This window comes from Lactuca virosa, chromosome 3 (assembly GCF_052849685.1).
Source record: "Lactuca virosa cultivar CGN04683 chromosome 3, Lactuca_virosa_CGN04683_v6, whole genome shotgun sequence".
Classification (NCBI taxonomy): domain Eukaryota; kingdom Viridiplantae; phylum Streptophyta; class Magnoliopsida; order Asterales; family Asteraceae; genus Lactuca; species Lactuca virosa.
Genome location: NC_136428.1, coordinates 2,790,138 through 2,812,759, shown reverse-complemented (window position 1 = coordinate 2,812,759; position 22,622 = coordinate 2,790,138).

Below are 22,622 nucleotides of genomic sequence, written 5' to 3'. Positions count from 1 at the left end.
GTTCATTGATATGGGATACAATAACCAAGGAGACGTTTGCTCACACAGGTACAGAAAGAGTTATCAAGACTCAAGCAGAGTACAACGATCTTATTCTCGAAGTTGATGATATTCCCAAGGATGAAAAAGACAAGCTAATCAGCAATGTCAAGGCCATGAGGAACATTTGTTTTGCCTTACCAGCCTACACGTTTCGTTTAGTAAGTTCCTGTGAAACTGCAAAATAAATATGGGAGAGGCTTAGAGAACTATACTCAAGCGACGCTGATCTTGAACATTCCATCCAGACGCTATTACTTTCGGAGTTTGGAGCATTCGTTCAGAAGCCTGAGGAGAAGCTGGACCAAACGTTCAACCGCTATAACCATCTATTGAGAAGGATGGTGAAGAACAAGATCAAATGTGAACTGATTGAGCAGAAGGTAACGTTTATGAACGGGCTAAGGTCTGAGTAGAAAGCTGTGGTGTCGTCAGTTAAATCACATGAGCAGTTCAAAAATTACTCCTTAGCAAAGCTCGTTTGAAATCTGAGGTCACATGAAGACGAAGTGACAAGTGAAGGAAAGGCTGTTTCTGGAATGGGTTCTTTAGCGCTTGAGGAAGAAGGGAAAGAAGGTTGTTGAAAATGGTTCGGAGTCTGATCTCTCCGATTATGAACTCTCTAAAGAAGATTATGCTTTGACGGTGTCCAACCCAAAGAGGTTCGCAAAGAAGAATTTTGGTCGCAACAAAAACCGAAACTGGCAGGGGAGTTATAGTCCTGAGAACGTAAAGGATGAGAGTGCGAACAACTCTCAAAAGGAAGAAACGAAGAAGGAGAAGAAGCTTGCTGGTGACTCCGGCTATGACTGTTATTATTGTCATGGCAAAAATCATTTAGCAGAGGAGTGCATGTTGCGACGAAATAATGAGAAGAAGGAAGAGGAGGATGATGAGGCTTATTTCCTTAGAAAGCTTGAGGAAATCAAGAAGAAGAAAAGTGTTGAAGATGCTAAACCTGCTTTAATTGTGCAGGAACAGGATGATGAGTTTGGTAGAGTCGAAGTGTGGTCAACTGACTCTGAAGACGAAGAGGTTCGTAAGCCAACTCACGGGAGAAGCTTCGTGGCGAAAGTTGATATTTCGTAGTTCAGTGGAAGGTGCTTGATGGTATTAAATGAAGGTTCGGAACTCAGAGGATACACTACTGATGGCGGCCGTGTCTCGGATAGCTGTTTCGCTGCGAAACCCATCCCTGAGCAGATTAGCGAATGCGAGAAGGTGATAAACAAGGTACACACCATTCTTAAATCTATAAATATTCCTGTGTCTCAATATGAAACTGAATTAGATGATCTAAAATATATGGTATCTAGTTTCAATGAAAGTTTAAAAAGAACCCGTTTGAACAATTCTAACTTAACCGATCAACTCGGCAGGGTTTCGAACAAAAGTGAAGAAAGGCGCATGTGGATGGAAAAGTTGGAGTCAGATTTGTCTAGGTCTAGGGATGCATTGATTTATTTGCAAAGAAATAATTTGGGGATTTTAAAACAGCAAAACATTTTTTGTTTGATTGCTAAAAGACATTATTTTAATATTACCCAGTTACATCTCGATTGTGAAATTAGAAAGAAAATTCATAAGATGATTTTGCCCTTTCTTGGACTGAAAGAGGACGAAATCGACGCATATTGTTACAGGTGCGAATCCATCGTCTCATCTGACGAAGTCTCGGATGCCAACAGAATAGGACTGAATAAAATTGAATCTTTCATAAAGTCTAAAGATCAGAAAAATATGTTGAAACAGCTTTTGGATGAAAATGACAAAGAGAAAATCAAATCTGATACTGTGCAGAAGTTTGACTCATTAAACACTAAGTTGAGTTCAGAAAACAAACTTAATATTGAAATTACATCTGAATTCGACGATGATAGTGATATGAGTGAAATCTCTGCGGAGGATGAGGTTGATTTCTCTGAATTTGTTAAAAGCAAACCTGAACCAGCGAAAGTCTTGATTTCTAAAAATTCAGTTGAATTTGCACGTTTTTCTGAAGTTAAATCAAAAGTTTTAAAAGAAAAGACAATTGTTTTTCCAAAAGTTCAAACTGTTTCCAATCAAGTTTTCGCAACCAAGGGACTGAATAAAAATCAGACAGCAAAACTTACGTCCATGGTCGAAAACGACGATAAAGATGGTTGTGATGAATTTTTTTGGTCAACTCCAATCGACAATGCCGAAGAAACCAAAGGTCTCTCTGAAATGACCTATTGGAAAACAAAGAGCAGATATGTAGCAGAACCATTGAACAAAGTCAACTCGAGCTACGAAAAAGGGAGTCCAAGTGGAACCAAGAATGTTCCAAGTGATATATTTGTTGGATTAGTGTCTAAGTCCATAACTATTTTGGTATGTACTTGACCCGATGGTGCATGGTCCTTTTGTGTTGCCTTCACCAAAGCAACTTGATAGGATGAATTATGGAGAGAGAGGATTAATTATGATTTATTAATATATTATGAGAATAATATATTAAAGGAGAAATCATATTGTTTAATTAAGAACAGTCAAGAATTAATAAGAATTAATTTTGTGGCTAAAAGACATTAATTAAATAAAGGGGACTAGAACTATCAATTGTGTGATAGTTGAATATTGGGCTAATGGACTCCATATTAGAGGAGTGGACGAATTCTATGGGGAAACCCATTAGAAATCGTCCAAGGCCTCTAAGGAGGGAGTCCATGGGCTGCTTAGGGTCTAAGCAGTCAAATTAGGGTTTCCTTGTTAGATAACCCTAATAGCTTCACTATTTAAGGACCCATAGGGCACCAAAAACGTGGCTAAGAGTTTCCTTAGGGTTTCTAAATGTTTTTGGGTGCCTCTCTTCTTCTTCTTCATCCTCTTGCTCTTGGTGTTTGTGAGCCATTAGAGGAGTGACACTTGTGACTCTAAGCTTTCAGAAGCAATTACAAGGAGGATTTGAGATTGTTATTACTGCATAACAATCAAGGTAAGATCTAAACCCTATTCATATGTTAATATCGATTATCACATGCTAGATCTAGGGTTTATGGCTTTGGATGATTATTGCATGTTCTTTAGACAAACTAGATCCAAAGCTTTAGGGTTTGCCTATACACCATAGGAATGATGTAGTGCTCAACACCCAACAGTGGTATTAGAGCCTAGGTTGTTTGTTTGATGAATTTGATGCTTAATTGTTCATTGCTTGCTTAAAAATTGATTTTTTAGGTTTCTGACTGGCAGACTCGCCGAGTCCATGTATGGACTCGACGAGTTCCATTGTGGACTCGACGAGTCCAAGCGTCAGTTGCCAGATTTTTCGAATTTTTTGCCAGATTTTGTTGAGGATAACTTCCAAAACTCGTTTTTCTTGCCTAAAACTGATTTTTTATGTTTGGAATGGTTATCTTCATCAAAATTGATGGATTTGGTTATTTTTGGATAATATAGGATTATTATTAGTCATATATTTAACCTACTAAGTTTGAAAAGTTTCAATTTACACCTTTTAGTTTTATAGTTTAAACTTGAACCTAATAGTTTTGGTTTTGAAATTTAAATAGTTAAACCTAATTGTTTTCAAAAGTTTCAATAACTTGCCCTCAAGTTTTGGAATTTAAATTTTTTGATTTAAAAATTTAATTTTGAAATTTTAAATTCTAAAACCCTAATTTTTGAAAAACTTCAAATTGCACCCTTATGGTTTTATTAAATTAATTAAGTGTATAATTAAAAGAGAGTTAATAAATCCATAGTGATATGGTTTACATTTAATTAAATTAAAAGTGTAATTTATTAAGTTAGACCACCTAGTATTTTTAAAAGTGTAAAATACACCCTTATACTATATATAACATTAAAGGTCTAATATTATATATGTATAACTTAAACAGCTAGTCTTACCGTTAGTAGGCCTCATTCACGAAGCCGGTCTATAAGGGGGGTATAAGGTTATGCCCTATAAAATGGTCGTTTAATGGGTGTCCACTATCACCCACCGCTTCCTTGATTGGTGGAGGGTTGTTAGCCGAACAGCTAGGATAGGGCAAACCCTTTCCATTAAAAGTATAATGAAGTATAAAGTAACTAAATGTTTTTACAAAATTACCAATCTTAGTTACTTTAGGCAAAAGTGAATTTTATGCAATTCCATGAAATTACACTTTGTACCCTTGCGAAGACGTTAGTGGAGCGTGTGTGGTTAACCGGCACACTAAATGGTTCTAAGCAAAGGTAGCAAAGGGTGACTCAATGTTTGTCATAGTTGGTGGAGCGTGTGTTGTTAACCGGCATATCGAATAGGTGACTGTAACATTGGGGGCACCATGTATATTTGGATGGTTATTCACACCCTGTTTTGTCATCCTCGGCATCCCAGTCACAAATCGAGGGGCATATCGAGATTTAAACATGCCATTGAAGAGTTCAATGAATCTCAAAGGATCTAGAAGTTTTTCAATTCGTTTAAAACCTAATCTCTTTTTCGTTTTTAATGGTGGAAAATTAGTGAATCGTCATTCACTTACCTTCAAATGTTCTGCAATTTGGGTTATGACATCCCTCTCCCAAGTTGTAGAGTATTGTGTTGGGTCCTAGCCTTAATATCTCATTTGGGTGATTTATTAAGGACTCAATTAACTAACTTGATTTTTCTCCCGTTTTGTAGATGTCTGAATCTAACCGTGGTCTTTCCGAATCCCAAGGAAAAGGTTTTCCTACTCAAAGTGAAAGTCTGTTACACAATGAAGGTGAAAGATCGATCCTTGCATTGTGGACTAGCTTGGTTTCACTTCTTCCACATCCTCCCATTGTTCTCCCAAACCCACAAGACCGAATAATTGAAAGGTTCAAAATCACTAAAGCCCTATCGGCGATGAAACATGAAGATGGAAAATCCGTGTGTGCTCACGTCCTAGGGATGAAATCACACATCGATAGGTTGATAATTTTGGGTGCGACTTTCCCAAAGGACTTGGTTGTAGACTGGGTTCTTAAGTCACTCCCTGAATCATATAATAAGCTCAAAAGAGAGTATTATATGATGGATCTTAACGCGACCCTCATTGACCTAACTTACATGCTCATTGCTGCTGAATCAGAAATAATTTGGCAAAGTAATGGAGCATATTTGTCTGGTAATTCAACCAACCATGCTTCCGTGGACATTCCAGAAGAACCCACCTATTTCTGCTGCCAAGAGAAGGGGCGTTGGATATGAAGTTGTCCAGAGGACCTAAAGAATCTAAGAGATGGGAGAGTCAAGAAATATGGCTCTACTTCAGGTAAAATCCACTATCTAACTCCATTAAGTTCCTATTCATTGATTCTTAATACATAATGTGATAAGATTACATTTGAATGTTTTGCAGGATCAGAGAAAAGAGAGGAAGCTTGATGGAAGAGCAAGATGAGTCTTATCACGAAGAAATGGATCACGATCGCATGGATTCAAAGATCAGATTTTGAGCTAGGAAGTTATGATAGATTTATTAGGAATATTTGATTACATAGTTTTTCAGTTGATTTTGCATTGTAAGGACGTGTTTTCCGCTGCTTTATGAATAAAATAAATTTTTGGTTTGACTTATTTATTTATATCCTTGCAATGAAATCGTTGTGGAAAATTGATGTTTGCATATTTCGATAATAAATGGATGTGATTGTTAGTTATATTATTTATGAAAATTTTCTTTGTAAGGAAAGATTCCCATCGCCCAAGTTTCAATTGGACAGAATCTTGGAATCATATGATTTGAATCATGTGATGTATGGAAATCTTGATACTTAGAAATTTTAAGACTAATTCCTTGACAAAGAGTCAAGTGAAGGACTAGGAGAACAGGTTCACGATGTTGTGCACCAGTTAAGTCCATCATAAATAACAATTAGATTATTCTTCATATTTACTAAAGGATTAGTGAATGTGGTTATGCTTATAGGATTAAGCATGATTCTGAACCATTGAAAAGTTTCAATGAATGACAGAACGAATGAGAAGAATCAATTAGGCAGAAAGATAAGAAGTTTCTCCAATCTAAGAAGAAAGGAGAGTACTTCTATATCAGGTTTTATGATCGTCTTAATTGTAAAGAACCATATTACAATCCATCCTCTAAGGATACCTTAGTGCACTAGTTTGGCTAAGAAAAGGAATCAGGAATTGCTATAGTGGTTAAGTCGTTAAGATAAATCATACTTCGTTCCAATATCGAATATTAAAACTAAGATTGTGACATTGAGTGACACATCTTAAGTAGGTTTGTAACACTTATCAATTGTGGAATAGAGAAAGTGTTCTTATTCATACACATTTGGAATTTGTAAGTTGTCATGTCTTGAAGAAGACAAAGACCAACAAGAACAAATTAAATTAATTGTTAGTCTTGATAGAATTTTGCACTAACTCTTGAAGATTTGTTTTGTCAAGGAATGTTTCTTGACAATAGAATCATATATGTCAAGAGGTAAGTGGGAGTATAAATGATCTTGAAAAGCTTCAAGGACAAATCAAGAGTAAACCTAATCAATGATCACTAGCACACGACTTGAGGTTTGTAACCTATCGTGTTGACAAAATTCTTTTTCTGTGCCAATCCTGTTCATTGATTATGCATATGAGTTCTACGAGTTTTCAATAGAATGCATAAGGCAAGCACCTTATTCAATGAAAGTATATTGACTAGAATAGGTGAGCTGCTAGACAACTTGGAAGCAATGGTGGGACCCTTGATGGCAAGAAATTAAGAATGAACGAATTCTGTCCATAAGAGTTTGAATTTGTCACAAACATTATCTTTCGATTATGCTTATGGCAAGTTCACATGGATAGGAACACATACACCATAAAATTTAAGTGTCATAAGGTTCCTCTCCTTCATGAAAATGATTGTGAGGAAACGCTTTCACTAAGAGAGATTTTAAGGAGATAGCGATTATGTAAATTTCATTCTCAAATTCGATTATGATTATGGCATCCCTTTTCATAGTTCGAATTGTGAGATTTGGCAATCGGTTTGAACATTTGGGACTTAGTAAAATAGGTTCTTAATTAGTTTAGACACACATGTAAGCTGTCTTAGGAAAGGTGTGTGATTTTGAGAAGCTTAGATAAAGGCTTATCAAAGCATATCGTATTAGAAACAATGAACTTTGGAAGTCAATAAGTATTGTTTTCTAGAAGTTTAGCTGGTTTCTGAATACGTGTCAAAGCTAGTGGGAGCATAAATGTTATGCTGGAATGGATATAATCATCATGTTAGTGGGATCATGATTATTATTTTAAGTATTGCAAGTTGGCAATATTAATTATAGAAAAACAAAAGTTTCACTTTGCAAAGTTGCAGGGGTTGAAAAGTTGTTGTTGCTATAATTAAGGGAGAGGATGTTGTACTTCGTTTCAAATCTAAAAGCTTAGATCGGGAAATTTTAATTGAATTTAGTCAAGGACATATTTATTATTTGCATTCTCAAAGTTCGATTATGATTACGGCATCCCTCTTCATAGTTCGAATTTTGAGAACACGACAAATAGAAATATTATGACAATATTATAGCAAGAAACTGGTAAAGTATCACGTTTTCGCTGCGGATCGTATCACATACGCTTCGAGTATAGGATCGATTGCATATGCTGTAATATTCGACCGTTCTAAAATTTTCCAGATGCCTAGGGCATTTAGAGGGAAAAAGGGAATAAGAACCGGATTTGACTAAAATAATTAAACAACTGCCAAGGACAATCTAAGGTTCGCCAATGATTGGTCGCTTGTGGATAGTTGGAAGTATAGTCATGGATGGACCATATTGGCATTATTATGAATAGATAAGATTCTATTTAGAATGAGTTGTCATATGGAAAATATGGAAATGTTTCCATATTGGGAGTTAGATATCGAGAATCATGTCTAGATTAGAAACTTTTACGCAAGAAGAATGTTCAAAGGAATGTACTTTGAATGTGAGACTTCACAACTATGGAATTGTCTTGTAAACAATTTCCAATAGAGCACTTTGTGATTTCATTGGCAAAGTCTTGGTGACTTTGGCGCTATGATATTACGAAAGGACCGTTGCATAAAATGCTAGAATCTAACATATTTTAGTAGTGGCGAGAATTTTGTATTCTTACACTAATGGATTAGGAATTGTGAAATGAGTGTGATTGAAAATGTCATTCAATTATACTATTTCACAATGTAAGGACCATAGGTAAACATAGTGTGCATGCTAAGAGCATGGGACAATTGTTGTTATAATTCAAGTAAGAAGTTGATTACCCGAAACAACAAATAATGAGTAATCAATATGGTGATTAAGTAAAAGGTGTTTTATTTATACTCAAAAGTTTGGGGCCATATAGGATTAGTATTATTCTTGTGTTTCACTTTGCATGTTTTGACTTCCCGAATAATAAGATTATTCAAACCCTCCACAGTCGCTCATTCTTTGGAAGTAGGAATGAAAGAAGACTGTCATGAATCTGACTGTAGATTGTCTAAAGTATTTTAGACATAGAAAAAGTTTGTTGCAGGGTTCATGAGTGCTGCTATAAGATTAGAGTATTGGATTAAACCCACGCTCACTTGGATCGCTTCATGGATTTTGTTGAAACAAAGTTCAATTAGGATCGATAGATTCTATGCAGACAAACAATTAAGAACGTAATTATGAACACAAGAATGGCTTTGAATGTGTTGTATGATTAATGCTTTAACACCTCAGAAGAGCTCGATTAAGAACTTCGACTGTAGAGGTGTTTAGGGTTACAAAACTAAAATGATAATAATCAAGAACATTAACCTTTTAATGCATACATGCATGCATTATTTATAGTCTAACCCTACTAGCTAATCACGGATGGACAGGCCCAATTCGGATACAAAACACAAGCCCATGACGCAACACAATAAGACCCAGCAATCTCCCCCTTTGCGTCAATGGAGGCGAAAGCTCACTTCGGTTGAGCTGCAGAAGACTTCTTTATTGTTTTGAACACCTTCGGTATGATGGCCAATAGATGATGATGAAACATTATGTACCACCGAAGCATGTCTGTAAAGTTCTTCTTGTCTGCTTCTGAGTTCTGCTTGCACCGATGAATGATATTGATGATGTGCTCCAAGCAGTCTGTTGAAAACAAATGTTTGTCAACAAGAGCGAATAGAAATCTGTGAGCTTCGCCTCTTGTAAACATCACAGTAAGATGTGTAGAATCGATTTCGCCCATCTTCATCTTATTCACATCTCCTGGTTTCGGTGTTGGCTTGATAGTTGGTTTCTTGTTCATTACTTTCGCTATCTCCTGCTCTATAGCAGCAACCTCATGGATGTAAGATGCCAACATCCTCTTCAAGTGATCCAGTATCGGCTCATATTCCTTCGGATTGGTGAGCAGAATGTTAAACAATAGGATCCAGTCATGAGGATTTAGATTTGGAAGGTCTTCCAGGGAAATAATCGACACCGAGTTTGCTGATCCTCGTGTGATTTTGAAATTAACATTTATGAAATTCCCAGCAGGCGTAGGTTTTAGTACCTTGACCGTAACTATTTTCTGTGCGCTCCATGTCAAGTACTGCGGTTGACCATACTTTAGATAAAATTCTATAAGCTCACGATCAACTTTCGGATGAGGAAAAGGAACTTCAGCAGTCGAATCGAAACAATGAAACGTGAATGCCTTTCGTGTTATCGACATGTCGAACTATGAGTCCTTAGAATTGTCACAATCAAACGAAGCAACAGGTTCTAACCAGTAAACACTTGGAAACTCTATAGCTTGATTGATAAGTGCCTCTTTTGTCCATAGGGGAAACAAGGCCTTCTTGCAGTTTAAGGCTTCTTCTTCTTCCTTATTTCTCCTTTCCCTCTCCTCTGCTTCCTTTGCAACCTTCAAGGTTTCATCCAACTCTTTATCCCTCTCCTTTCGTTTAAGAGCCTCAGCAATAGTTTCTTCAACATTGTCATCACTGTCATCATCAACCTCCTTCTGCTTGGCTTCAGAACCAGAACCTGAAGCTTTATTACCCTTCGGTTCAGTTGCAACTTTGACTTTCGGTTAAGCAGATTCGGTTTCGGTTTTAACTTTCAGTTGATGAGCACCTTCTCCCCCTTGTTTTGGAGCAATGAATCTCTCCGAAACACCCTTCATCTCGTGTAACAATGCAAGGGCAGGAAGAAGTTTTGTAGTTAGATGATTCCTTATGGTCAAAGTAAGGATAGGATCATGAGCACCAAGAATGTTGGTCAGCATGTCCTTGACATCCCCTGCACAGCTTCGAAAAACAGCTCTCTCCGTCTTCAACAAAGTAATTTCCTTTTAAGCTTGAGCGAGCTGAACCTTCTGAACTTCAATTGTGGATGCTTGTCGGGCAAGATCTTCTTTCAGAGCAGTTTCTTTTGCTAAATCAGCGTGAAGAGATTCCAACCGAGAAGACACAGAACTGATAAGTGAAGTGTTCTCTGCTTGGATGGAAGAACGAACATCCTCAAACTTTGTGTTCTCCTCTTGAAGGGACTTGGAAAATGAATCCACAGAGGCTTGCACCTTGGCTTCAGTTGTATCAGCATGCCCTTTAAGTGACTCGAGAAAGATCTAAGTAGTATGAACAATAGCAGCAACATCATCAGTGGCCTTTTTGCAAGAAGAAGTAGACTCATTAACAGCCTTAGTGGATTTGGCAATGGAGTCAGTGTATTGCTCAGGAGTTGTGTCTAAAAAGGCTTTGAGCACAACACCACTGTAGGACTTGTTGTCATCAAGCAATTTATCCAGTTTCTCATTAATGCTCTGCAAGTGTTGGCGTGTGACTGGAGCATCATCATCTTCATTGGTAGGAAGTCGATAGGGACTGTAGTATGTAGAATCAAACTCATCATTAGCACCACCGAGAGTGGCACCGGAATCGGTTGAGGGTGAGGGTGAAAGTGGTGTGGAAGTAACTGGAGGTTCTGTTTCAGTAGTCGCCCCCGTATCAGGTACGTTGACTCTTACTAACGGTTCAGGAATAGTATTGGTAGTTGATTGAGAAATAATAGGAGGTGGTAAGGGAGTTGTAGAAATAGGAATAGAAGTAACTGGTGGTGGTGGTGGTAAAGAAGTTGTTGTTTGAGAAGTGGTAGGTGGGGGAACAGGAGCAACCGAAACTGGAACTGTCTGTTTTGGTGATGGAGGTGGTGTTGGAAGTTTGTTATGAAGAGATTCGGTTGGAGTAGGAGATCGGGGAGGAGTGTTACCTCTCCGTGATTCATGATGAATTTCCTCTTCTTCATCCTCCTCATCATGTTCTGAACTGGGAGGAGTGGGACTCTTGGACCTCTTCGCCATCTTCTTAATCTTCGTTGGTTTAGAAGAATCCCCTTTCTCAGACTTTCGCTTCTTGGACTTGGCAGACTTAGACTTATCATCCTCTTTTGGCTCTTTCTTGGTAGTAGTCCATTTCCCTCGGTTCCCAGGCTTGTCCACAGCATCCAAGGCAGCCTGTTGTTCGGGAGATAAGACTCTCGGTTCCTTGGGAGGAAGTTTGTGATAGTCATCCATGAGTTTACTCTCGGCTGTGACACATATGTACATTGTCTTAGGGATAGAGCCAATGTGAGGAAACTTTCTAGGATCAGAGATAATGATTTTCTTGGTCTGGAACGTAGCAATAGACGCGACTAGGGCATCCTTTATTACCGGAATATCCAAAGAATTAATCTCCCTTCGTGTAATGAGAGTCCAGAATCGACCACACGAAATTTCCGAATGCCTCGTAGAAGTGTTGAGGCTTTGCACCACTTGGGACCAGATAAGCTACCCATAGTCGAGATTGATACCATTGTAAAGACCGTATAGAAGGGTCAGAAAACCCTTGCTGGTGCCATCAGATCCACCACTCCTCTCCGCCAAACCCTTGATGAGGAGAGTTAGCAATCCATTCCATTGGGGTGGTAAGCAAGACTTCTTAACCTTCGTAACTATGGTAATCACGTCAGTATAGCCCATCTCGTAAAGCATCGAGAACAGTTGGGTAGTGGTGATGAAGTCTGGTGAGATTACAGACGTGTCTACAACAAGTTGCAACTGGGAACAAAATTTCACTTTTGAAATAGAAGCCTTATGAGAATGGATTTGGAAGTAGATTCTTTCCTTGTTCTTGTCATATGAGGCAGTAGAGTAAACCTGTGATAGAAGTGACATAGGGACGGCCTCCACCTGTGTTAGGGCTAGAACTAGTGGTGAATACTTCAAACACTCAACCACCTGTAGCATATACGAATCGTACAGAAAAGGATTGAGTTCAATAATCATGTTCTGATTTTGCTTGATCGAAAGCAATGTTGACGAATGTGACATCCCCATTTTCACGGCCAGAAAAGACTGATTTTGTTTATGCTTTATAAAAATCAAAGTACTTCTTTTAATAAAAATCTTGCGGAAATTCTTCCTAGAAAAACATGATAAATAAGTTATCAAAGAATTTCTGAAGAAATGTATTTTTATTCATTTTAAAACATTTGGGATGTCCTCGTTAATACATAAACATAAGCATAAACATAACTTACATTCATTTACACTAGTGATCTACATCTCTTTTAAATCTCTTAGTGTAATGTAACTTCATATCGACACCTGTGATACAAATAAACTGAGTGGGTCAGGTTGGGAAACCTGGTGAGTACATAGGGTTTTCAACCCACAACAATATAATTATTATGTTTAAACATCAAACAATCAACCCAATTACCCATCCCCATTATCTTCTTTACTCTTAAGGATCTACCCTAAGAATCAATTATTCCTCGTTCATTCATTCCTAAGGATCATCCTAAGGAATCGGCAAGAAGTCCATCGTTGTCAATGACACAGCTGTCAAGCACAGCTGCTAGTTCTATCACTTAGGCGCAGCTGCCAGAATTGTGACATTCTATGTGAGGTGCAGCTACCAGTATTGTCCTTCGAGCACAACTGCTAGGGTTATCTCGTTTATTGACAGTATCGTTTTCAAGAGTCCACTCACAATACATGTCAATGGGTTTTTAGAGTACACCGGTGAACACATCGTTCACAACACCTACAGGTTGCGAGCCTGCCAGTTTTCCACTGGACTGTCTAGAATAGTCCGTGGTTGTCATCCATACTTTGCTAGATGACGGGGCCATCATTTGGAAAAGGCTTCTCACATCGTCCACCTCTCACACTTACCTCGTGGTCTATAACACCTCTCAACTCATCATCCAACTGATATTCCATCTATTACATCTACCCATGTTTTACCCAACATATTCTCGTAGATATATATATATATATATATATATATATATATATATATATATATATATATATATATATATATATATATATATATATATATATATATATATATATAAAGTTTAAATCATTTAAAACATGTATAAAATCGTTCATCCAACATAGATAGCAAGTATACAGATAATATGCACACATAGCACGTAATTTATTTAAAATACTTCATATCTATGTGTAAGATGAAAGTAACTATGCACTAACTTGAAAAGGTGGTGAATCCGAACTCAGACAGCGCTTCGCTTCTTAAAAATAATTTCCTTCGACAAAACCTAGTATTATTACCACTAGAGTTTAGTCTATTATTCTTCGAGACTAATTAATAGTCTAGCTATTATTGCTATTATATAAGCGTTACACAATACTTATATAACCCATAATAACAGCCCAAGTACTTATTATAAGTTCCTAATAACGCTACTATAATTAAATAAACAATATATTAAAAATAGCGTAGGCGTAGCTCACTTACAGCGGGTTTTATAGAAAACCGGGCTTTGCTTGGAGAGAAAGCAATGGCCAAGATTGTGCCACATTACCCATTTTCGCACAACACACTTTCGACTTCTAAAATCCGCAACTTTCACGTACGACCTCTGTTTTTGACGTTCTTTATATCCACGCGTAGGTAAAAATAAGATCTACAACTTTCATTTTGACTTCGTCGGCTAATTCTCGACCGATCATAAATTTAACAGTACGAGGAGATTATACTGTTAAATGTCCGCGTAAAATTCATAACTTCTACATACGGACTCCGTTTTCGTCTGTCTTTTTACCGTTGAGTTCCTATTAATGAGATCTTCAATTCTCCTTTAGGTCGCATAGGCCAAAAACCGCTCGATCTAAAATTCGAGTTTCGGGTCGTGCAATGCTATGCCAAATCTTAGAAAATTCATAACTTCCTCATACGAAGTCAGATTTGGGCGTACTTTTTTTGTATGTTCTCGGTTTAACGTTTTCTACGACTTTCGTTTAGATCGCTAAGGCTAAAAGTCTCTCTATCGTAAATTCACTATTTACGTCTCTCGGTGCCGTGCCGGTTCTGCCGTAAAACTTTGACGGGTCATAACTTCTTCGTTATAAATCGGATTTCGGCGTTCTTTATATGTACGGAAACCATGAGACGAATTCTACAACTTGGTTAAGATTATTAATTCTAAATAATCTTTTGTCGAAAAGTCGTTTTCGACCCCTATTATCTCTAAATTGACTAGCCCGGATCTACGGGCGTCACAATTATCTCCTCCTTAGAATGATTACGTCCCGAAATCATCAACGAAACATGGCTCACATGATGAATCCATATGTTATCTCTTCATCCTAAGTCATAACTTTGATGTTTCTTCGAACGAGTATCTAACTCTTAGACTCCTTGACTACAGGTGGTGCTCGATCTTGCATCCGCTCTCTATCTTATGTTAAACTTCCAATCATGATCTTCATGTTACGATCTCGATCTTTATTGGAGACTCCTTATTTAACAAACTTGAGATAAGTTTCTTCCTTCGATTATCATAATAGACCGATAGGTCATGTTCTAATGACCTCTCATCGTATGTTGCAATGCTTAGACTCAGGTCTTTTAGAGTCAAATTCCTGAATCCTTGCATTGTTATCTGCTTCGTCAAGGATCATTTGAAATGCTCTTGCTTTTGGCTTTGGCGGCACATTTGGCTTTGTAGCCCCTTCTCTCTTTGGGCAGCCTTGCTTGAAGTGACCTTCCTCGTTACATGCGTAACATACCCTTTTGTTGAATGTACACTCGTTGGCGTAATGCCCATGCTTTCCACACTTGAAACAAGTCACCTTTTCACCGCATGTTCCAGAGTGTTTCTTTTTGCACTTCTCGCACCATCTTGCTTCACTTCCTCTTCCTCCTCCAGACTTCAGGAATTTGGTCTCCTTGTTGGACCTTGAAGATCCTTCAAACTTCCTCTTCTCGCCAACTTGAGCTTTCTCCAGACCTTTTTCCCTAATCTGAGTCTCAACATTCCTGGCTGCCCAGATGGCGGCTTTCAAAGTGGTTGCTTGCTTGACCATTGGACCAAAGTCCGCTGGTAATCCATGGGCAAACTTGTTGACCATGGAGAGCTCAGTTGGAACTAGGTAAGGAACAAGCTTCGTCTTCTCCGTAAAACTTGTAGCATACTCAGTGACACTCATCCTTCCCTTCTTCAGATTTTGAAACTCATTGTTGATCTCTAGGAGATCCTGCTCAGAGCAGTACTGCATTTTCAGTTGCACCACGAAATATTCCCAAGACATCTTGCTTGCTTCTCCCTTGGGCATCGTGTTAGCTAGTAGCTTCCACCAGCTCAGTACTCCAGACTTTAACAGAGGGATCGCGAGAGCGGTCTTCTGTTTGTTGCTACACTCGCAACTCTCAAACATTGTCTCCATCTCGGAGATCCAGTCCATAACTTCCACCGGTGTTGGGCTTCCAGAAAGACTTGGGGGTTTTGATGCCATGAAATCCTTGTACTTGCATCTACGTCCATCATTTCCTCCATCCTGATTGTTTCGTCTAACTATCGGTGGGTCGGCTCGACCAACCGTCCCAGTGTAGTTCCCTCCTTCTGACTGCCCATCACTGAGCTCGGGCTGTTCAATTGGCACCGTAAGTTCCTCTCGATTTTGTTGAAGTAAACGCCTTGTTTCCTCTACTTGACGATCCAACATCATTTGGATCATTGCTTGTACTCCGACCATGGTTATTGGCTCAGCAGCGGCTACCACAATCGGTATTTGCTCAATCACTGGGGGTTGGTTTTTGTTCCCATTAGAATTCCCGGCTCTACTGCGGTTTCTTGCCATTTTGATCTATACACCGAATAAGGTGAATCTAGATCTTTATTTAGGATAGTCGTCTAAATCGTCCTTATCACTCCGAAACGTTTACATGTTAGTTCTAATATCGTAGTCGTACGTTTAGAATCCTAAACACATAAGCTTTCCAGATCCGGTCGGCAACAGACCATAGATCCGAACAAATAACAACATATGAGGCATAAATCATTTAGCACATAAACCATATTAGGCATACTTTCCTAAATAAGCTAGTGCTCACATCTCACAATCCTCGCTTAGCATTCTAAGTTTAAGTCTAGAAATAAATCCATATTCCTAGTTCGCTTAAACTAATGCTCTGATACCAACTGTGACATCCCCATTTTCACGGCCAGAAAAGACCGATTTTGTTTATGCTTTATAAAAATCAGAGTACTTCTTTTAATAAAAATCTTGCGGAATTTCTTCCCAGAAAAACATGATAAATTAGTTATCAAATAATTTCCGAAGAAATGTATTGTTATTCATTTTAAAACATTTGGGATGTCATCGTTAATACAGAAACATAAGCATAAATAGAACTTACATTCATTTACACTAGTGATCTACATCTCTTTTAAATCTCTCAGTGTAATGTAACTTCATATCGACACCTGTGATACAAATAAACTGAGTGGGTCAGGTTGGGAAACCTGGTGAGTACATAGGGTTTTCAACCCACAATAATATAATTATTATGTTTAAACATCAAACAATCAACCCAATTACCCATCCCCATTATCTTCTTTACTCTTAAGGATCTACCCTAAGAATCAATTATTCCTCGTTCATTCATTCCTAAGGATCATCCTAAGGAATCGACACAAAGTCCATCGTTGTCAATGACACAGCTGTCAAGCACAACTGCTAGTTCTATCACTTAGGCGCAGCTGCCAGAATTGTGACATTCTATGTGAGGCGCAGCTACCAGTATTGTCTTTCGAGCACAGCTGCTAGGGTTATCTCGTTTATTGACAGTATCGTTTTCGAGAGTCCACTCGCAATACATGTCAATGGGTTTTTAGAGTACACCGGTGAACACATCGTTCACAACACCTACAGGTTGCGAGCCTGCCAGTTTTCCACTGGACTGTCTAGAATAGTCCGTGGTTGTCATCCATACTCTGCTAGATGACGGGGCCATCATTTGGGAAAGGCTTCTCACATCGTCCACCTCTCACACTTACCTCATGGTCTATAACACCTCTCAACTCATCATCCAACTCATACTCCATCTATTACATCTACTCATGTTTTACCCAACATATTCTCGTAGATATATATATATATATATATATATATATATATATATATATATATATATATATATATATATATATATATAAAGTTTAAATCATTTAAAACATGTATAAAATCGTTCATCCAGCATAGATAGCAAGTATACAGATAATATGCACACATAGCACGTAATTTATTTAAAATACTTCATATCTATGTGTAAGATGAAAGTAACTATGCACTAACTTGAAAAGGTGGTGAATCCGAACTCAGACAGCGCTTCGCTTCTTAAAAATAATTTCCTTCGACGAAACCTAGTATTATTACCACTAGAGTTTAGTCTATTATTCGCCGAGACTAATTAATAGTCTAGCTATTATTACTATTATATAAGCGTTAAACAATACTTATATAACCCATAATAATAGCCCAAGTACTTATTATAAGTTCCTAATAACGCTACTATAATTAAATAAACAATATATTAAAAATAGCGTAGGCGTAGCTCACTTACAGCGACTTTTATAGAAAACCGGGCTTTGCTTGGAGCAGCGTTCCCGAGCCGAAAAGATCTTCTTCTCGGAGCCATCGAGCACTCCGGGGCTTCCGCCTCGTGCTAGGGAGGTTCCCTAGGCTTTTCGGGGAGTTTCGGGGCTAGAGAGAGGTTCTAGAGAGAGAGAGTAAAGAGAAGAAAGAATGGGAAAGGTATGAAGAAAATGAGGGTGGGAGAGGTTCTATTTATAGGGTGAAAATGGCTGAACTTGGTGCCACGTGTCACCATCTAGTGGCAAGACTTGGGGAGAAAGCAATGGCCAAGATTGTGCCACATCACCCATTTTCGCACAACACACTTCCGACTTCTAAAATCTGTAACTTTCACATACGACCTCCGTTTTTGACGTTCTTTATATCCACGCGTAGGTAAAAATAAGATCTACAACTTTCATTTTGACTTCGTCGGCTAATTCTCCACCGATCTTAAATTTAACAGTACGAGGAGATTATACTGTTAAATGTCCGCGTAAAATTCATAACTTCTACATACGGACTCTGTTTTCGTCTGTCTTTTTACCGTTGAGTTCCTATTAATGAGATCTTCAATTCTCCTTTAGGTCGCGTAGGCCAAAAACCGCTCGATCTAAAATTCGAGTTTCGGGTCGTGCAGTGCTGTGCCAAATCTTAGAAAATTCATAACTTCCTCATACAAAGTCAGATTTGGGCGTACTTTTTTTGTATGTTCTCGGTTTAAGGTTTTCTACGACTTTCGTTTAGATCGCTAATGCTAGAAGTCTCTCTATCGTAAATTCACTATTTACTTCTCCCGGTGCCGTGCCGGTTCTGCCGTAAAACTTTGACGGGTCATAACTTCTTCGTTATAACTCGGATTTCGGCGTTCTTTATATGTACGGAAACCTTGAGACGTATTCTACAACTTGGTTAAGATTATTTATTCTAAATAATCTTTTGTTGAAAAGTCGTTTTCAACCCCTATTATCTCTAAATTGACTAGCCCGGATCTACGGGCGTCACAATTATCTCCCCCTTAGAATGATTACGTCCCGGAATCATCAACGAAACAGGGCTCACATGATGAATCCATATGTTATCTCTTCATCCTAAGTCATAACTTTGATGTTTCTTCGAACGAGTATCTATCTCTTAGACTCCTTGACTACAGGCGGTGCTCGATCTTGCATCCGCTCTCTATCTTATGTTAAACTTCCAATCATGATCTTCATGTTACGATCTCGATCTTTATTGGAGACTCCTTATTTAACAAACTTGAGATAAGTTTCTTCCTTCGATTATCATAATAGACCGATAGGTCATGTTCTAATGACCTCTCATCGTATGTTGCAATGCTTAGACTCGGGTCTTTTAGAGTAAAATCCGGAACAAACTATACCTTCCTTCATGTTCTTATCACGTCTTAAAAGGTACATTTTCTAGCTACAAGCAACTGTCGTGATACCTGTACTGATCGCTTTGATTATCTTCCGGCTTAAGTCAGATGCTACATCGAACTTGGTTCTCTGAACCTCGTAACATACTCATCATAGTCGGACTCGATTTGATATGAACACTAGGGTCGGAATAACAATCATCTTCTTAGTCATTACCGAAACAATGGTAATGAAATACCTGAACAAAACGGAATCAACTACTAGCTTCTCGGTAACCTTGTGACTTTCCCTGATCCAAGCGTGAGTTCTGTGCTTCCGGTAGTATATGCATCTACTACCTTTCACACCTACTCATACTCGTCCCAAGTATTGTCTCGCAGTCCCCAAGTCACCATACAAGAAAATCACATAACAGTTTAACACACCAGATAACAAAACAAAGGCTTTATTATTTCTTGAAACTATTACATAGGTGTTCGAGTTCACCCTATACTATGCCTCTAACAGGTCACATTATACGATACTATCCCTTGGTTACTTCATAACTCGATCTTTGGATATTAAGCCTTCACTCCTGAATCCTTGCATTGTTATCTGCTTCGTCAAGGATCATTTGAAATGCTCTTGCTTTTGGCTTTGGCGGCACATTTGGCTTTGTAGCCCCTTCTCTCTTTGGGCAGCCTTGCTTGAAGTGACCTTCCTCGTTAATATGCGTAACATACCCTTTTGTTGAATGTACACTCGTTGGCGTAATGCCCATGCTTTCCACACTTGAAACAAGTCACCTTTTCACCGCATGTTCCAGAGTGTTTCTTTTTGCACTTCTCGCACCATCTTGCTTCACTTCCTCTTCCTCCTCCAGACTTCAGGAATTTGGTCTCCTTGTTGGACCTTGAAGATCCTTCAAACTTCCTCTTCTCGCCAACTTGAGCTTTCTCCAGACCTTTTTCCCTAATCTGAGTCTCAACATTCCTGGCTGCCCAGATGGCGGCTTTCAAAGTGGTTGCTTGCTTGACCATTGGACCAAAGTCCGCTGGTAATCCATGGGCAAACTTGTTGACCATGGAGAGCTCAGTTGGAACTAGGTAAGGAACAAGCTTCGTCTTCTCCGTAAAACTTGTAGCATACTCAGTGACACTCATCCTTCCCTTCTTCAGATTTTGAAACTCATTGTTGATCTCTAGGAGATCCTGCTCAGAGCAGTACTGCATTTTCAATTGCACCACGAAATATTCCCAAGACATCTTGCTTGCTTCTCCCTTGGGCATCGTGTTAGCTAGTAGCTTCCACCAGCTCCGTACTCCAGACTTTAACAGAGGGATCGCGAGAGCGGTCTTCTGTTTGTTGCTACACTCGCAACTCTCAAACATTGTCTCCATCTCGGAGATCCAGTCCATAACTTCCACCGGTGTTGGGCTTCCAGAAAGACTTGGGGGTTTTGATGCCATGAAATCCTTGTACTTGCATCTACGTCCATCATTTCCTCCATCCTGATTGTTTCGTCTAACTATCGGTGGGTCGGCTCGACCAACCGTCCCAGTGTAGTTCCCTCCTTCTGACTGCCCATCACTGAGCTCGGGCTGTTCAATTGGCACCGTAAGTTCCTCTCGATTTTGTTGAAGTAAACGCCTTGTTTCCTCTATTTGACGATCCAACATCATTTGGATCATTGCTTGTACTCCGACCATGGTTATTGGCTCAGCAGCGGCTACCACAATCGGTATTTGCTCAATCACTGGGGGTTGGTTTTTGTTCCCATTAGCATTCCCGGCTCTACTGCGGTTTCTTGCCATTTTGATCTATACACCGAATAAGGTGAATCTAGATCTTTATTTAGGATAGTCGTCTAAATCGTCCTTATCACTCCGAAACGTTTACATGTTAGTTCTAATATCGTAGTCGTACGTTTAAAATCCTAAACACATAAGCTTTCCAGATCCGGTCGGCAACAGACCATAGATCCGAACAAATAACAACATATGAGGCATAAATCATTTAGCACATAAACCATATTAGGCATACTTTCCTAAATAAGCTAGTGCTCACATCTCACAATCCTCGCTTAGCATTCTAAGTTTAAGTCTAGAAATAAATCCATATTCCTAGTTCGCTTAAACTAATGCTCTGATACCAACTGTGACATCCCCTTTTTCACGGCCAGAAAAGACCGATTTTGTTTATGCTTTATAAAAATCAGAGTACTTCTTTTAATAAAAATCTTGCGGAATTTCTTCCCAGAAAAACATGATAAATAAGTTATCAAATAATTTCCGAAGAAATGTATTGTTATTCATTTTAAAACATTTGGGATGTCATCGTTAATACAGAAACATAAGCATAAATAGAACTTACATTCATTTACACTAGTGATCTACATCTCTTTTAAATCTCTCAGTGTAATGTAACTTCATATCGACACCTGTGATACAAATAAACTGAGTGGGTCAGGTTGGGAAACCTGGTGAGTACATAGGGTTTTCAACCCACAATAATATAATTATTATGTTTAAACATCAAACAATCAACCCAATTACCCATCCCCATTATCTTCTTTACTCTTAAGGATCTACCCTAAGAATCAATTATTCCTCGTTCATTCATTCCTAACGATCATCCTAAGGAATCGGCACGAAGTCCATCGTTGTCAATGACACAGCTGTCAAGCACAACTGCTAGTTCTATCACTTAGGCGCAGCTGCCAGAATTGTGACATTCTATGTGAGGTGCAGCTACTAGTATTGTCCTTCGAGCACAGCTGCTAGGGTTATCTCGTTTATTGAAAGTATCGTTTTCGAGAGTCCACTCGCAATACATGTCAATGGGTTTTTAGAGTACACCGGTGAACACATCGTTCACAACACCTACAGGTTGCGAGCCTGCCAGTTTTCCACTGGACTATCTAGAATAGTCCGTGGTTGTCATCTATACTCTGCTAGATGACGGGGCCATCATTTGGGAAAGGCTTCTCACATCGTCCACCTCTCACACTTACCTCATGGTCTATAACACCTCTCAACTCATCATCCAACTCATACTCCATCTATTACATCTACCCATGTTTTACTCAACATATTCTCGTAGATATATATATATATATATATATATATATATATATATATATATATATATATATATATATATATATATATATATATATATATATATATATATATATATATATATATAAAGTTTAAATCATTTAAAACATGTATAAAATCGTTCATCCAGCATAGATAGCAAGTATACAGATAATATGCACACATAGCACGTAATTTATTTAACATACTTCATATCTATGTGTAAGATGAAAGTAACTATGCACTAACTTGAAA